Source organism: Etheostoma cragini, chromosome 22 (assembly GCF_013103735.1).
Source record: "Etheostoma cragini isolate CJK2018 chromosome 22, CSU_Ecrag_1.0, whole genome shotgun sequence".
Classification (NCBI taxonomy): Eukaryota; Metazoa; Chordata; class Actinopteri; order Perciformes; family Percidae; genus Etheostoma; species Etheostoma cragini.
The window spans coordinates 10,479,745-10,498,434 of NC_048428.1; the positions used below are offsets into that span (position 1 = coordinate 10,479,745).

Below are 18,690 nucleotides of genomic sequence, written 5' to 3' on the forward strand. Positions count from 1 at the left end.
TGGAAAATGGCTGCAATGAAACAAAGAGTGAAAAATTTAAAGGGGTCTGAATACTTTCCGTACCCACTGTATGTACATGTTGTTTATATTACATAGCCATATTTATGCTGTTCTTGTAACACTACGAATATTTCTTGTCGTGCCTATGCACCACCTGAAGATACTTGTTTTGCCCTTCTGTTTTTCGCATAGTCGTTGTACTTGTACACTTCACAATACCGTTAAGGTTGGAGCTAATCCAAACACGTTGGAACACTTTAATGTAGCGGTTTGCAAATGTATGGCGAGGCATTGGAGCAATGAGCCACGCTGCTCCCCGCTTTTCACACATAAAACCGGACTATTCTGACAGAAACAACACACACGCCGACCCTATGCTTCGCTACCAACAAACCGACTTTACAAGACAAGCCTGTCATTGCTTTGCTTTGTAAGTATTCAACACAAACTCACAGATTGAAACGACTTCCGCAATCGATGCCGTGAACAGCCAAAGAGAGCGCAGGCAGCTCATAGATGACCCAGCAGGACTGAGGAGTGGCGGGAAATTGTTACGGGGACACCTAGAGGCCAAAAGTGGAAACGCGTATTCTTTTGTAAATTGCTCTACACATGCAGGGGCTTTTCAAAGGCAGTCCCATCTTTTAAGGAGACTCGAGGGTTCTTCAGCAAATTCAGAAATAGTTTAATTTCACTCTCAGTTTCTTTCAGTGGAAATTATTCCAATAAAAGACTTCTCATCACTGCTTTTATTCTTCACTGTAACCATTATTATGTCATTACAGCAAGGGGTGAACAGATGTCTAATTCAATATCCAATAAACAAAACTGAAACTACATTTTCACAATATAGTGAGTAAAAAAATGTCCGTATATATATATATATATATATATATATTCAACTAGAGAAAAGCTCTAGAGAGAAAAGCTGTGAGGGAGGGAGACGACACAGCACATGCAGAAACAGACACACACAAACACATACATGAACAGACACACACATAGACAGACACAAGACAAGGGAGCAAACACATGTTGAGGTCAAGGCACAAGGCTACAGCCCAGACCCCAGTGTGTCAGCAATGAAGTGTCCAGGGTCTTTCCTGGAGCTCCATGGATGTGTGCCTGATAAAGTTCCATATAAATTACATTCAAGAAGGACAGGGTCCATGCTTGGATAGAAAGGTCATGCGGTAGTTCCCAACGGGTTGAAATCATTTCATTCAGCTGTAGGTTTAGCAAATAAAGCACGCCTTTGAGTGCTGGAGAGCTGAAAGGCTGACAGATCATTCAGAATCAAAACATTGACGGCAACAGGCACAGTAACATTAAACAAGGCAGACATTTTGTATGCAATAATTTTCCAGAACTGACCAATAGGAGAGCAATCCCAGAACATGTGAAGATATGTACTTAGAGCTTTTACTGGGCAGAAAATGCATAAACGGCTGTTAATTATTTTCATGCGGTGCATTTTCACAGTAGCAAGATAGTTCCTATGAATGAATTTGAAGTGAATCTGCTGGTCTAGATTGAGTGATACTTCTATAATACATACAGTACACACATCATGCCAGTCTAGATCAATACTCAGGCCTTGGCAATAGAAAGGGCAGAGTGGCCAGATATCACCAAGAACTGATTAAGCCTTGATACCATGCCACAGGCTTTTAGGCTGCACAGGGAATAACTTCCAGATAGGATGAATGGGCAAAGGCCTGTGCCAAGGGACACAAATACACCTGCTGATCTTAATTGAAGGTAAAAGACGAAAAAGGAAAATGGCAGATGGAATGCGTTCTGCAAATCAGAAAAAGGCAATAAGCCAACAATTCATTTTAGACAATGAAACTCCCTCTGTTCCCAATGTGGGGCTGTTATCAGCCTCCCACCAATCAGGATTGCTGCATTATTGAATAAAGGGGAAACAGTGTGCCAATTACAAGCTGTGTGGCAGTAAGTTTCTTAGTAAAATAAATCCTATAAAACAGGGTCTGCTGGCCTATTGTTAATTTTCTTAACTTTAAAATGTCAAGAAACCCTAAAACAATTCTGCATTAACACCACTGACCCATACAGGATGAGACCTTTATTGAAAGAGACTATTTTAATGTTTAATCCTAATTTTGTTTAATGGAGCATTAACAGTGAGACAATTAGATGCTTCAGTGATCCCCCTCCACAGGGAGAACTACCGGGTCTAAGTATTTAGCTTAAAAAATGTACAGTAAGGTGAATAAACCAGAATCTTCTAAACCATATCTGCCACCCTGCTGTGTAAATGTAAGATGGTAAAAACATGGGAAGAGTCCTTGGATCGTATTGGTTCTAAAATATCTAACACTAACTAAAGATGAAATTATCATTTAAGTAGTGATTATTTTTTAATTGGGTTCTTCATGTGTAATATGTGTGGCCAAAGACTGTGACTGCTGCTTATCATTCTCACATTGAAGAAGTAATTTACTTAATTAACTAATTAATTAATCAGTTCAAAGATGATTTCATATGTTTAGGAAATAGGTGAAAGAAATGTTAATGGTAGAGACAAAAAAAGACACAAAGACTAAAGTGGTCCACTATCAATATTTTATAGGACACACACCCTCACTCCCTGACTTGCAAACAGCACACCGTTTACACACCAAAAATGCAGGCACATCAGAAAACTCTCACATGCTGCACAAATACACACAAGCAAAACACACACAGGTAAACAGACATCATAAGCACACACACAAGCAGCAGACGGATGGTGTATGCTTCACATGTCTTCAGACAGCAGTAGAAGTAGTGTAAAGTGAAGAACCAAATCTCTCTCAAGGTGAATCCACTCCGGAGGCTCGTTAAAACAAACGTTCTCTCATCAATCAGCACTTGTCCTGTCCCAGACAGACTGCACATGGGGGGGAACTATACACACACTTAACACACAGTTTTGCACAGCTATGTATAGGCTATATACACACACACACACACACACACACACACACACATGCTATATGCTCAGATGCATGGGAAGTGATTCGTTCTGGCCATGCATTATAAATACATCTATGAATAAATTCCTGGCTGAGTGCATTCTTCATTGGCAGGGATTTTTTTACAAGGCCGCACCACCTGCATGTTTGATCAGATCTCTCTCTTTCTCTCTCTCTGCATCAAACTCACTGGCTCACCTTTTCTTGTCCATCAATCTTTCTAATATTTAACCCTTTTCTTTTCATTTTAGTTTTTGCACCTTTCTCTCTTTGAAACCACGTTGTGTTGTTTTTTTACTTTGTTTTTTTCTCACTCTTACATCATGCATGGATCCATTTCCCCCCACCCCCACTTCTCTTTTTGGCTACTGGGGGAAAGACATGGGTGAGCAAGAAAAAGTGGGTCAGTGGTGGTTGTAAAGAAAGAGACAAATTAAAGATCGCCAGGCAGTCACATTGTTTTGGCAGGAAGGAGGTTTATGACGACCAGTGGGTCACTCATTACAAACACTTTCTGTATTTGTTTAAAATTATATCACACAAGGCTGAATTTGAGACATTTAAAATACAATATGTCCATTTGATGGACTTGTGCGTCCACACAAAAAATCACAATATTTCATGGGATGTATCTGTGATACTGTCAAGTGGAATAAGATTTTCTTTTAAAGGTACTCAAAGTTTGACATTTTGGGAACAAAATCCTTATTTGTTTCCTGGATGAGAATTGTACAAGAAGATCAATACCACTCTAAGACAATAAAAAGCAGAGTTCCAAAACGTCTACTTAGTTCAAGAGGTAAATAAAGGGAAAACTTTGCGTTAAGAGGCTAAAGTAATTTCCTTCCGTGAGGATATGTCATGGTACAAAAGAGGACTCAAATGCATGACTCAGACAGGGAATCACAGGAAGTGGTTTATTGTTTTAGAGAACAATGCAGGCGAAGGTACAGAAGTGGCAGGCAATAATCGTGGTAAGGAACAAAGCAAAAGTCGGATAAACTGGGAAAACAAACACTAGGAATAAACGCTGGAAAGAGTGACTTACTTACAACTGCAATCTGGCACAGGTAAGTGGGAATGGTGAGTATTATATATATATGTTGAGTAAGCATGGGGACTGGAGAAGCTGAAAGCAAACACGTGAAACAAATGAGGGTCGGGGACGGTAATCACACAGACAGACCAACGAAGCTGACTCCCTCTGGAGGCCAGGCAGACCGAGCAGGTGAAGGGGCTGCTGGGCTGAAAACAGGCGGGCCAGGGTCCGCCAACAAGCCAACTGGATCAGGAGGGGGCCAGTTCGCCAACAATGCAACTGGAACCGCAACAGGAAACCCGGCAACAACAAGACAACAGGAATAGCATCACGCAATAAGGCAACAGGATCAGAAGTCGGCCGGACCACCGACAAAACACGGGGGGTTGGAGTCACTGGGAAGCAAGGTAAATCCAGACAGCTAGCTAGACTATCTGTCCAATTTGAGTTTTCTGTTGCACGACTAAAACAACATTTGAACACATTTGTTGGCATTTCTTTAATTCTCACAGCTGGCACGTGGGTGAAACACACCATCACCAAGAAGTAAACCTCTGCCAGGCGTTCAGTTGCTGTCTTTCTTTCTACTGTGCAAGGTAATAATAGAATTGTATGAAAATCTCTTGCCAATTGCTTTTTAATTATCTCTTTGCAGAACATTGTGGTTGGTCTCTAGGTTTTGGCTATCTATCTTATGCAGCTAATTACTTTCATTATTTGGCCCATCAGAACCAGGAGGGCTGTTTCCAATTTCTCACCTGCAAGAAACAGCGGGGTAACGTTAGGTCACAGACACCAACGTTAGTTGTTAAACCTGACAACCGTGCTCAGTCACTTCGTCTTAAATTACCACATGCTTACAGTGCATACAGTGAGAACTATTTCTTTGGACATTCTGATTTAGATTTTCTCCTTAAGGTCATATCAGAGTAAAGTGAGTGTGTTTGTCTTGAGTTCAATTTAATATCTCCTATCAGCGAATACAGGGGCCACATTATTACCCCGCTTACCCCTGGCAGAATCCACCTGTTATTGTAAAAGATAATAAAACAAAAAAAAAATAGACTGGAGACTTCTCTCTCTCTCCCATTTATGTACTCTTTCTCCCTTTAACACTCCCTATCATTACCTTAACTGCATTCTGTCATTTCTCTTTCTCCTGTTCCTTTTTCCTCACTAATGCGTTTTTGACTTTGTCTCCTTTGTTCCTTTTTATCTGCCTTGCCTTTTTCTTCTCCCCGCTCCCTTTTGTCTCTTCCTTTGCTTTCAGCGTTATTTCACCTCATTGTACCTGTCCGCTCTTTTCCATCATGCTCTCGGGTTTTGTGTTCGTGCAACATTTAATTTCACGTATAGGCCATTTTTGTGACACTTGATAAAGGTAGATAGCAGCTCAAACAAGCCAGTTCAGGTTACTCAGGGGATCGTAGAGCTCTGCTCAGTTTGGTTCCTGTTTATGGAGTAGTTGCAGGGGGTATGTGCAGCTGAAGAAGGTCTAAGTAGGCCATTTTTCTTTTTTATCTGCCAATGATGATGACCCATTTTAGTTAGGAATGAACAAGACACAAGAGCAATGAAGGACAACCTAGTTTTCAGTTGTTCTGAGGTAGTGTCATGGTGCCATGTTCATGTCCAGTAAAAACAACATAGTGCAATCTGTCGCTTGGCGGGGGATTTCTCTCTCACAGCTAACAAATAGCCCTCAGTGGAAAGAGACAGGGCTGAAATTACTTTAGGTATACCTTTGTTTTTTTGTCTATCTGGACTCAGATGCAGACTCAGACTCAGTAGCGGAATGTGCAACAAGATTTTTATGAATCTTATTGAAACAGAGTAAGTTGTTTTTGTGTTTCTTTTTGTTGGTTCGTTTGGCAGGGTTGAGGGTAATGAGTGTTGGGCTGTAGGAGTCGCGAGCCGGTGGCGTGACGTGGCAGCGAGCGGCTAAGAGCTCCAATCCAAAGGACATTGTCTTAGAAAAACAAACAAAGAACAATTACTTCAAGGTCCAAGCAAAGATCGAGAAAATTTATACAAAAGACACTAGAGTCGGCTGACGGTGGTTACCACGCTGATAGCAGAAAAACAATCTGGCGCTGGACGTCAAGAGACCAGGAGTCCTTAAGCAGAGTTGATTGGATAACCAATTATAGCTGTGCTGAAAGATCCAGGTTCCCCAAGGGGACACGCCCACAACTACACACACATTCACAGACCAACACACAGGATACAAGCAGAACAAAGAGAAAAAACGAACAAAACAATAATTCACAGGCAGACCGTGACTCACCTCAGCTCAGAGGACTGGGTCACTAAGAACAAGGGGGGGGACAGCACAGGTGATTGGACCTAGGATTTTGAAGTGGATTTGGACACTATTTTAACTCCGCTGTAGTTAATACGCCCACAGGCTTCCTGTCACATATCCAGGGGAAACTGATGGGTTTTCTTTCGGTCACAATATTGCTGCCTCAGGGCTGGTGTCCCTCACCTGCCTGTCTAAAAGCAGGGATGAAGACCAACCTTGAGCGTGGGGTGCCCTTCATTCCAGCAGCTAGTATGAACTCATATCTTTTGAGGAGGCCAACAGATGTGCTCTTAGAGAGGACTAGGACTGGAAGCTTAGTGCTATGCAGTCGTTTTTTTCCACATGAAGCCAAGAAATGAGCTCTACGGGTTATTAATCACTCATGCCTTTAATTCTACACATTTATCCTGAGGGCCTGGCACCCACTAGGATATACATTATTGGATTCTCTAATGGATTTAAAGTGTATGGATGAGAGTGTGGTAGAAGTCTCTCATCAGAAAAGTGAATATTTCCACTTGTGTTCGCTACGACCCTTAGGCAGATTTCTGTAAAGGCCGGCATCACTAAGTTAGAGCACAACCTCTATCACTTTGGGGTAGAGGAAAAAAAACGAGATAAACTGGACTGACCTCCCAGAAATGGCTGGAGGGGTTCATATAGGAGCTGTTGTGGGGTTGTGCCTGGCACTATGAGGGATGATACAGATGGTGTCTGGTGATGCCACAGGGGAGGACATTTCTGAGCTGCCTGCAGTGCAGATACCAGCAGAAATGATGATGTTTGGCAAGGGGAATGGAGGCAAACTTTCAGAGCTGTGTGCATGGTTTATTTTAGACAGACACAGAGAGACGGCTTGTACACAGCATGTGTTACGGTCAGGACAACTTTGATGTTGATTGGACGTTGACACGACAACCTGTAAGAACATTAAATACCTGATAAAATGTTCCACTAATTCATTACATGTCATATAGATGACACTTTTATCCAAAGCATTTCACAATTGCTATATATCAGAGGTCCCACACCTCTGGAGCAATTAGGTGTTAAGTGTCTTGCTCAGGGACACATTGGTTGATGGATCACAGTGGGAATCAAACCCAGATCTCCCACACTAAAGGAATGTGTCATATCCACTGCACCATCACCACCATGCGAAAGCTGAAACACTGTGACAGAAGGGTTCCAGATTAAAATGTCTTGTGCTATCTGAATATCAAATTTTATTTCCTATTACTGAAAATGTAGTGAATATTCGAAAATATGTTTGTCAACACTTGAACAGCTTGGCAGGAGGGCATCGGCACTCCTTTAGAGGTCAACGGACCTGCAGATGCCCGTCATTTGGGGTAATAACCAAAAGGGTTGCATAGTTCCACAATGTTGCTTCAGTGCCTACAGGCTGCAAATGTTTTAACCCTTGTATCGTATTCGGGTCAAATTGACCCATTTCAAATTTTTAAAAAAAGAAAAAAATGGTACAAGTTACATATTTTCTACCTTAAAATCAACGGCCTTATCTTATCTTCTGTGATTAACACAAATTCCTGACTCAGTTCAGAAAATTATTGTGGATATGACCACTTTTTCAAGAATGATCACAAAGTGGATTTTTAACATGAAATATAACCTTTAGTCAAAAAACTAACCCCACTTCCATGTTTAATTGTGTTCTAGTAGAGACTGATGAGTTCCCTTAACATACATGTTATCTCAATTGTTTGAAATTGAGATAAAGAAAATATTTGTTAATATGAAGTACAATTTTATTTCAGAATTGTTTTAAAACCCCAAATAAGTCCCGGGTCAGTTTGACCCGAGGGACACGAGAGGGTCTCGAAAGTGAAGACAACACGAGGGTTAACTGACTCATTGTGATAGAGCGAAACTCTGAGTACAATCATGAGGCACGGACGTGTTCTTTATGTGAAAAAAGACCAACATATTTTGTTGTGTTCTCTGTTTTGAGGCCAAGTTAGCCACTTGGGGCATGCACAAGATGAGGATGAGTGGTTAGGTCTCAGGCTGTGCTGAAACAGATGGTCTCAGCATGTTGTATGGGTGAGGAAAAATTGTTATTTCTATTGAAATGATATTGTCACGGGAGCAGTATAGGGCATGTGAAATGCAACTTACTGAGAAGAAGTCTTACTGTTTGTGTTTGTGTTTGTGTGTGTGTACCTGGAAATGTAAACAAAATCAAACATGTGAAAATCATATTTGGATTAAAACCCTGACTCAAATAAGGTAAAATCAATATGCTATTGAGCTACCTAGTGATGTGACAAGTGTATGACAAAAGATAAATAAGACGTGTCTTATCTTGGTAAACATTTGTGTTAAAAATTGTTAGTTTGCTCATTTCACTGTCTTGTTCAGGTATGTTGCATTAAAAGCCATCAGTTTGAATGGTCTATGTGTGCCCCCACCTCATCTCTCTCACACACACACACAAACACACACTATTTATCTCACTTTCCCTGGTGCTCTCTTCTGCCTTCCTACTTCATTCTTCCCTTAAAACACCATTGATCTTTCTCTCTCTCCCTCTCCTACCCAGTCTGTTGGGTTCTGTGTTGTCTAAACACACGGACCAAGAAGAACTCTGACAATGAATCAATCAGTTTAATGAATGAAGTGCCTTCTGACTCTCCACTCCTCTGAGGCATAATTTGAAGAACCCCTCCCACCCTTATGTTTGGTCTTTTTCTTCTTTATTTCTACTCTATGTTTAACCTGCTCTTGTGAATCTTGCCCATCTTAAATGACCACAACCAAATTATCTCTTTCAAAGAAATCTCTTTCTCTTAGAGTGCAGCCCTACTTCCCCTACCTTGGTGGCCAATAACATATTGAGTTATTGTTAATATCTAAACTTGGAATCTCAGAGTTCAGTAAGTGCATGTGCTAAAGGAAGAGGTTGCTTCTTTAATATTGAATCCAGAAAATTGATAAACATGATCAACATTCTTGTGAAAAATGTATCATTTAAAAGTCGTTTATCATCATTCATGATCGCAATGTTCTTACAGATGATTTTATATTAATAGGATATTTGAACTGTTTAGCCTAATAATACTTCCAACAATGGAGAACTTGAATGTTGTGTAATGTTGTAAAGCTCCAAAATGATATTGTACAAAAACAAAAACACAAAATGCAAGCTACATGTCCTAAATAACATCCACTTTACAAGATGGGTTATTGCAGAGGCAGTTATTTAAAGCCATTGCTGACTCACAGACACTGACAAATCCAAAGATGTTAACTTTTCAGAATGCCTATTTTATCCTTATTGTATTCAGTATGATGCCAGCTGTAATTGTGCTGCTCATATGTATAATAAACAATTTTGCCTGTCTGTTTAGGATTATTACTCTAAAGTTCTTAGCTGCTATGAACATTGAGTGGCATGTAATTACCCAGAAGCGGGAAACACCAGCTCCTGCATTATGAACAATTCAAATAAAAGAATCCTCTGACAACAACTCCCTCGACACAGCACACTAATGGCCTCCAGGGAGGGCTATTTGTGATTCCCATGTTTCTCTTATACCTTCTCGGCTCTCTTTCATTGTTGAAGAGAACATAAAAGATGCTTATTTTTTTCTCACACGGAATAGAGCGGTGTAATCTCAGGAGAGGGTTTTTCTGGGGATATTTGTGTGTGTGTGTGTGTGTGAGAGAGTGTCTCTGTGGGACGTTTAAGAAAAAGAGGGTTACATTTTGCTTACCTTTCAGACCTCACAACACAGTGGCTGCTCAGTGAATTTACTGTGGAGAAAACGCCTACAAGAGACAAGAGCCATATGAGTAACAAAAGAAACCCCACTTATTTTATGAACCGGATAAGAAAGGAAAGACATAAGACGCATGATATGGACTTGGCCGATGAACTTTTATCACCAGTGTGATGTTATGTAGATTAGCCTGCTGAGTGCTTTCTTCACTGTCACATTAGTACCAAGCACTAACCTTGGATCTGGGAATTGCTTTTATTCAAATAGCTGGGTTCATTTACTAAAGCATGCTGATTTTCTGTGGCACAACGGTACCATTTTGATTTCCCTAAATCCAAATCTTCCTCCACAGTTGCCCTTTGGGAAACCCTAAGTAAAAGAACTTGACAGATTGTAAAATGGTTCCAGGTTTGGATTATATTTCAGAACAGGGGTTGGACAGATGTCAGTGAGTCTGTTAGCCAATATTCAGAATTTCCTTGATTTGATTTGATTCTTTTTTGGTTGGCATTTTACGCCTTTATTTGATAGGATAGTTAAGACATGAAAGCGTTGAAAGAGGGGAATAACATGCAGTAAACGGCTGCAGGTTGGAATTGGAAACCCACGGCCGCTGCGGCGAGGTCTGAGCCTCTGTACTTGAGGCAGCTGTAGTCTGCTGCACACTCACACTTGCTATCTAGTCATAGGTAGTTCAAATACTGAACAGACTTTTACTAATGGAACTTGAGTAGAGAAGATGAGGGTCAAGTGCCTTGCCCAAAGCCACTCTTAAAATGACACTTTTTCACATGGGTAAAGAAATGCTTCTCCTCTTCCCCTGTCCAGATTTCCACAGCTTGTCCAGGGATTCAAACTGGTAATCTTCTGGTCCCAAACTCGGGTCTCTAATCTTCTGGTTAGTGCTGCATACATTCATGTGTGAAGAGTATCAGGGTAAAGAGCGGGGACCTGTGAAATCCTCTGGCTTCAGCAGCAGGGACAACTTGTGACAGAACAGCAATGTAATAACTTTGCTCTTCATAAAATATGTCCTTAGGCCTTGGCTTTAATCTTCGATCAGTGTGTGCTCCCACAGATGGAGCTTTAAACTTGGCGAGGTATGAGTTGGAGAGACTTTTTGAGCATAGTTTAGGAGGTGCATGTGATGACGTGGGATTGAGTCTCAGCTGCTGTGTGCTGCCTTAAATCTGCATCCTCTCCAAATTACTTTTTTACCGACACTTCAACTCTGTTTAAAAAAAAATACTGTGCCAAAAATATATTGGAAGTGGCTTCCCTGCCGAATGAAAAATAGTGCGAGAGAAAGAAACTAAGAGCAAAAGAGAAACGTTTTGTGCCTCAAGTCTGTTGTTGTCATTCAAAACAAGGTGATTAAGATGCAAACAATGAACAGCTGTTTTCTTTTTCTGCCAAACAATGTCTGCATACTTTGTTAACATGACTAAAGAGAAAATGTTTCATCAGACATCAACACATTTAGGTATTATAAGAGACTTTACACTACTCATTAGTTTCTTTAAAGGAAGATATAGATTTTATATAATAAACCAATTGTCACGTAACGTAAACAAGAAGGAACGAAAATCTGCATTTTGCTTCAATATAATAATCTGTCTGTAGTAATCTATGGAATTATTTCAGAAGAAAAGTAAAGGTACATACTGTAACAGTAACAAAGAAAAGTGTGACCAATCCTGCCTCTTCTTCATCACATTGGGCGGGCGGCTGTGGCTCAGTGGTAGAGCGGTTGCCTTCCAATCGGAAGGTTGGTGGTTCGATCCCCGCCCCTGCAGTCATTGTCGAAGTGTCCTTGGGCAAGACACTGAACCCCGAGTTGCCCCCGGTGCTGCGCATCGGAGTGTGAATGTGTGTGAATGTTTATCTGCTGAGCAGGTGGCAACTTGTACGGCAGCCCCAGCCACAGTGTATGAATGTGTGTGATTGGTGAATGTTTCCTGTAGATGTAAAAGCGCTTTGAGCAGTTGTTAAGACTGGAAAAGCGCTATATAAATACAGCACATTTACATTGGACGTCTGCATCATCTTAAATACAAACAAACGTGCTGTTTCCATCCAAAGTAATGGAGGTGCTTTCACCTCCATCACTTTCTGAAAAAAACATTAAGAACGCACTTTACTATCATATAGCTATAGTGTTTTTCAATTAAAAAAATGTATAGCTGTGTATGTAGCCTCAGACATCTTGTCTGGACATGTTGGTATCGTTGCTCTATTACCTGTTCACTGTTTCTCTCAAACGGTAAAGTGTATATTGTGTCATTCTTATTTGGTGTTGGTACACAAAAAATCTTTCTGAGCAGTTTCTATATAAACACAGTGAATGTAACAAGTATTAAACAAGACACCTTCTTAGGCTTTCAGCTAAAATTGCATTCAGCAGTGTTTGAGTGGCACCGGACTGAAATCTATTCTGTTTTGAATGTGTGGTGAACAGTTGTGACAGCAGTGTGTTAGCATGTAAACAAAGTGCTGTAAATCCACAGTGTTGTGCACATTGTGGTTAAAGTCAAGGGATAAGTGTGTAGAGTTGTGAAAACTGTTTTAAAGCAATGAAAAAGGACCTAGAGTTCGGCTCACGTGAACTGCTGCTGTGCAGGCTGTAGATAGAGTTCAGCATGTTACTCACATTGTCCCCGACAGTGGAAAAAAAACTGTAAAGATGTCAAAGTTGGATGATAAGGTTATTGCTTCTTCCACTTGATAGGAGCTCCAGATTAAGTCAGCACTCTGTGATGACATCATTACAATGAGCAGAGGATTATTTGGCTTTAGTAAGTGTGTTTGTGATGTTTATTCAATGTGTGTGCACACCGCTAGAGTCTCTTGTCTCATCAGTGGGGGAAAGTGATTCAAATTTGATTTTGGTTTGGTGTAATTTCTGACTGGAGGTCCATTTTGGGTCTGTAAATAAAAAGCTTTACGAAGTCTACATCAGTAAGGAAACAAAAGGTGTTTGAAGAAGAAAATATACATAATGTATAGAAAGTGAAAAAAAATGAAAAGAGGAAGGAACAAGCAAGGGGCTAGGGAATGCATTATGTCAATGACGGGTCCCCACAAAGTGTGTGTGTGTGTTATGCTCTCCTCTGCAGTCTCTTGGGGCAGCTCTTTTATCCCTCAGCACAACATACCACACAGTCTTCTCTCCATGTTTTTCCCTTTCTCTCTTTCTATCTCACACATGTAAAAACACACACACCCACATTCACTCTGCCTCTTAAGTTATCACTTTGCACTTTTTCACACGAATTATGATCCGTTTCCCTCGCACAGACACATTTGGCAGAATAAGGGCCTGAGGGAATATCCATGACCTTAAGGGTCATGTATAATGTTCAGATTTTGTATGTGTATTTGCAGTCTTTGACTTTGTTGATTGCGAGAATAGTCACAGAGAATCTCATTTAACTTCCATCCAAAAGTTTTGGCAGTTGAAGAAATCCGTGAAAACTATTCAAATTAACCAAAAACATGTTTTTGAGCTAATATTGTGTCTTCAGCTATTTTATCTATTTTGTAGACTTAGCAGGGTTTTGGTTTGCATCATTTCTCCAACAGAGAAAAGTGGGGAAGCAGTGCAACAGGGCTCTAGTCTTTAAGAAATCCAGAAATCTCCTTGCTGTTCATTTTGAATAGGCCTATTGGATGTATAAGTGAACGTTTGATAAAAATACAAAAATGCACACGAAAATTGGATTATTAAAACACAATTTGCAGAGTTAGTGCACAGTACTTTCAATGTATAAAGTTGAGATGAGAAGATTGATACCCCTCTCTGTCTGTAAATATGAAGCTAGCAGCTGGTTGTCTTGCAGTAGCTTAACACAAAGATCAGAAACAGGGAGAAACAGCTAGCCTGGCTCTGTCCAGCGGTTCCCAATCATGCCTACCATGCCTAGGTTTTTGTTAAAGACGGACCCCCAAACCCAAGTCCTGGAACTGGTGGGTAAGTGTAAACAGTGTATTAATTAAAAGAGTCTCAAGCAGAAGTACTGGTGGCAGCGAGCTGGCTGGCTTGGAGTTAATCTACAGAGGAAGGATGAAAAACCTGACGTTGAAGCACAGGAGAGCAGTGAGGAACACGGGAAGACCTGTGGACACAAACAACCACAGGTTAGTGTACAAAAGGAGCTGGAGGTCTGAAGCAATAATAGATACAAGGGATTACGGGAACACGAGGGAGCAGAAACACAGCATACTACCAAACATGACCAAATTATCTGGTAGAGTAGAGGTGTGAGGACCGGGCTTTTATGGAGAGGGTTGATGAGGTGAGTGGAAGCATGTGTTCCTTATCTGTAGCCCGGGCTACTTGGCTACTAGCAACTGCAGTACTCTACTTAGAGGGACTTTGATGAGAAACTTGATTATGTCTTTGTCTCAAATTGTCACTCCTCCTCTTGTTGCTAAAAGCGTATTCTGAGCTGTTCTCACCAATAGGACAGATGCAGTGTGAATAATCTGGTTACTTTCCATTGAGAATCAATACAAATGTAAACACTGAGCCATACATAACAAGAATTGATGCCGTTACTGTTGACTTTACATAACTATGTATCTAGCTACCACTTTGTTTGTCTCTCCACCCCCTAAAGTATAGTCTTTCATTCCTATTTATCCACTTGGCTGAGAGAGCCTCTACTGGCTATCCCAGTGACTGAGGTGACAGTGTCAATTCTTCTTTATTGTAAGTAAACTAAGAAAACTTAGATAGATGTACTGGCTCTTTCTTCCTGTTTGAAAGTGGAATGGAAAATTTGGCAGGTCAGTAGTTAAATGTGCAGTATGTGCTGAATTACAATTACTTCTTTCCATGTGTTCAGTAACACTTCAATGCTTGTTTCATGATTCTGCCCTGGAGGTATTTAGAACAACATAAAAACACACAAACACACACACACACATTGTAATCACTCAGCGTTTTCTCTCCGGTAGTACACCAGATGTTTTTGTTCATGTCTTTGATATATGATATTAATTAGGCAAACAATGATGCAAGGAAATGCTTGACTGACTGTTTGGTTTTCTAATTCACAATGTACTGTAGCTGACTGACTAGCTTGCAGGGGGGAAGCTTTGTTTCCTGGCAGCTTGGCTGTCATGATTGACAGACTTGCCTGCATTGCTGACTGGCCGGCTGCTGAGGTAATGCACCAACAGCTAAAGAGAGATACAATCCTGTACCAGAGAAAAATCAGTAGCTATTGAGGATTCTGTAAACAAAAAACAGCTTTTAGATATTGGATTGTTTTTTTCTCTCGAGCCATGTTCTAAACTATTTGTTAAACAAAATATGTGATGGAGAGTAATAAAACATGTTTACTGAAGCAGCATGAGAACATGGTGATGAAGTATTAAAACAAAGTACTTGGCAGGGATCAGATGCAAAACTATGAGCTCAATTACACAAAGCACTACCATGCCAACAAAAGGATTTTTTAGCAGAGTGACTGATTTTCCAGGGTTACAAAAGGCTAATACCAAAACTAAGGTAATATGAACAAGAAGTACCTTTATGAAACGGAGTTGAACCTAAAAGAGTCTGACAAAGTAAGGTGTCAGATATTCTATTTAAGGATTTCCTTCAACCAGGAAACCCACCAGCTGTGAGGATCTTATTGATGTGTTTTTGTCTGTCAATGGGCTGCTGGACCGTCAGCTGTGATAAAGCTTTAAGACTGTAGCTCATTGTTTAATTAATCCAAGGATAAGAAAGGGTATTTCAAAATTAATTTAGTTACCAAATGGTTGGTCATGTACCAAACTCTGGACTGCAGATTTAAACTCTCTTGAAACAGCTAATTTCTTCAGGTCCATTTTCATCTTTCTGCTTTGACATACATTTGAAAATCAAAAGCCAGAGTCTTATAAGATGGTATATAGAGGGACAAATAGAAACGCCAGTTTTTATGGAAGGTGAACATTCTTCTAGTCTTCCATCACAGCTGCCGTGGATGAAATGGAGGCTATGGTCATGTTTGCCGGTCGCCAATGGAAGGTTTTGACAGTGACCAGTGGCGAGTACAATACTCATTGTACTTGTCAGCCTGTCCTGCAATGAATCTTCTCCACCGGCTCCATTTCTGACCTGGAGATGGATCATCAACACAGGTCACTGAACACGGGTCAACGCTTCGAAAAAGACAACTGACCTGATGCAGGTGAAGAGCTTGGCAGCAAAAATGGGTGCAAACACTGTCCTGTCCTGTTAGTAGTGTCCTGAAGACTGTTGCGGGACAGCCGGACATTGTCCTGTGACTCCATGACTGTCCCGGGACAGTCAGACACTGTCCTGTGACTCCATGGAGTCATGGAGTCACAGGACAGTGTCTTGGAGGCACAGGACAGTGTACAGGACAGTGTACAGTCATGGGACAGTCTTCAGGACCCTACTAACAGGACAGGACAGTTTTTGCTCCCACTGTTTCTTGAGTTTGGTGTGAAAACTGTAAAACTGTAAAAAATTAAATAAAATAATATATAATAATGAAGTTATATACAGTATTTGTAGAAAAAGGAGGATATTTTTGGGGAATGACCATGCCAAATCATTGCTGTCTGGCTCTTGTGGACATTTATTATTGTTAAAGGCTCCTGGAGTGTAACATTTTGGTCTCATAATCCAGAATTCCTCAGCTGGCCCACCAGTAAGTTTGCCTGCCAGCTATTATTGATTCTTCCGAGTTTAGGAGCATGGCAGCAGCACAGGCTACCAACACGAGTAAGTGAAAGAGAGTGAATGTTTATCTCTTTGTTTTAGTGTGCACACAAACCAGTGTAGAGAGGGGGGAATTATACAGAAAAAGAGAGTTAGATTCCTTGGGATCAATTCAAAAGAGCAATATCTCCGCATGTGAGGTTCCATCAATTTAGTCTCTCTGCAATTGTACAGTTCGCTCATTATGAGATATTGACTCCCCACAGACATACACACACAAAAGTATCTTTTCTACGGTGCTGTATAATTAAGTTAGCATTTTAGCATCACTGCAAGGCTCCAAACGTCATATGCATCGTCATCATTGCCCATACAGGAAAGTGCATGTGTGCAGATATTGGGCAGATGAAAGATAAATACACAGAAGGATGGCTCTTTTCTGACTCCTGACAAATGGAGAAAAAATATGCAATATGCATGTATAAAGAAAAAAATACGCAATGCACAAGTATAGAGGTAAAATATGCAAGTATTATTTGTTCAAAGCATGAAGCATTGCCACTGCCAGTAAGTGCTATATTTATATCATGCTACAATTGTGTATATGCTGAGAAGAAGAAAATATAAAAAAAATATATATCATATTGACATTGATGCCCTTCTCCCCACAACTTCACAAGTTTGTTTCACACATAGTGAAAGATTTTGCTTACATATCCCAAAAATTGGGCCCATAACACATGCGTGGCATATTGAGAGCGCTCAGGCGTTAACAGGTGCCAGATCTGCATTTATCAGATGCAAAAGAGAGAAGTGAAAGCCGGAAAGTTAAAGGTGGAAAGTAAGCAAGTGTAGCAAAGAAAATGAGTCTTGATGCAATATTCAGCAAACCATGTGCATGTGATCCCAGGGATAATGGTGTCGGCTGGTGTGGGAAGTCTCCCTCAGAGTGCAGAGTTCATTCACCCTGGAAACAAATCATGTCACAGGAAACCTCTAATGCCAATCTTAATGAGGTATCCCATCCTGGAGAATACCAGATATATGAACCAGTGCCCCTCACTGCAAAAAGAAAAGATCCGAAGGATTTTTGTCTCAGCCGAAGAAATATTACTTTCTGCAGGTGTCACAAAAATAATACATAGATGGATGGATGGATGGATGGCTTGATGAAAGATAGATAGATAGATAGATAGATAGATATATAGATTAGATTTGTACACTAACATTCTTTTTTCAGGTCTTTTAGGGCAATTGTTGATTTGGATGTTCAAGTACCTAACTGTAGACTGTCTGTTATTCATCTCTGTGAGTGTCTACCTCCTTTTAACTCTTCAATTAACCCTCTGAGGACAAAAGATGCACCGGTGAGTCCAAGCAATGTTTGACTTTGACAACCCTCCTACTCACAAAACGATTTTATTAATTTTTTTATTGTTTACCCCTTTATTCACATATTATGCCACTTTTGTACACTAATTTCAAGCACCAAAACCAATTTTCATAGATTTGAGAAATATTTCGCATTAGGGCCAATGTTTCTCTTCATACAATCCTCCAAAACTATTTTGGGTGCCACTGTACAGAAAGAGGAGTTTCTTCTGAGCATTTTGATGTGAAAAACATGGGGATCCAGCCCAGTCCCATGCAGTTTGTGAAATGGTCAAGTTATTTCATCTACTGAGTTGTGTACAGGTCCCGTGAATTTTTTTGTGTGTGTGTGTTGATTAGAAATTTTGATGTAATATATTTCAATGGGAAGCCTATTTTGTGATCACAGAACAATTACGCTAGCAAGCAGTATTGAAAAGTCAAAAATCCGCACAGGGAAGTTGTAATTTTACAAAGTACATACTATAACAACCTATTTTGTACCATAGCGTTAATATACAGAATGTTGTTACATAAACAGCAACATATTATGCTGTAAATAAAAATGT

General features: G+C 40.4%; 1 protein-coding gene and 1 long non-coding RNA gene across 5 annotated transcripts in view; one reads left to right on the top strand and one right to left on the bottom strand.

Annotated features, from left to right (window-relative positions):
- The window catches only part of tpk1 (thiamin pyrophosphokinase 1), a 67,151-nt gene extending 66,615 nt beyond the window's left edge, over window positions 1-536 (bottom strand). For all 4 annotated transcript variants that reach the window (XM_034861599.1, XM_034861598.1, XM_034861601.1 and 1 more), the window contains exon 1: window positions 454-536. The gene's annotated coding sequence lies outside the window, so the exon portion shown is untranslated. The remainder of the gene's footprint in view (window positions 1-453) is intronic.
- The window catches only part of LOC117937556, a 19,185-nt gene extending 2,664 nt beyond the window's left edge, over window positions 1-16,521 (top strand). Inside the window, exons 2-3 of the long non-coding RNA XR_004655179.1 lie at window positions 16,038-16,042; window positions 16,333-16,521. This is a non-coding gene — a long non-coding RNA (uncharacterized LOC117937556). The remainder of the gene's footprint in view (window positions 1-16,037; window positions 16,043-16,332) is intronic.
- The last annotated feature ends 2,169 nt before the right edge of the window (window positions 16,522-18,690 follow it).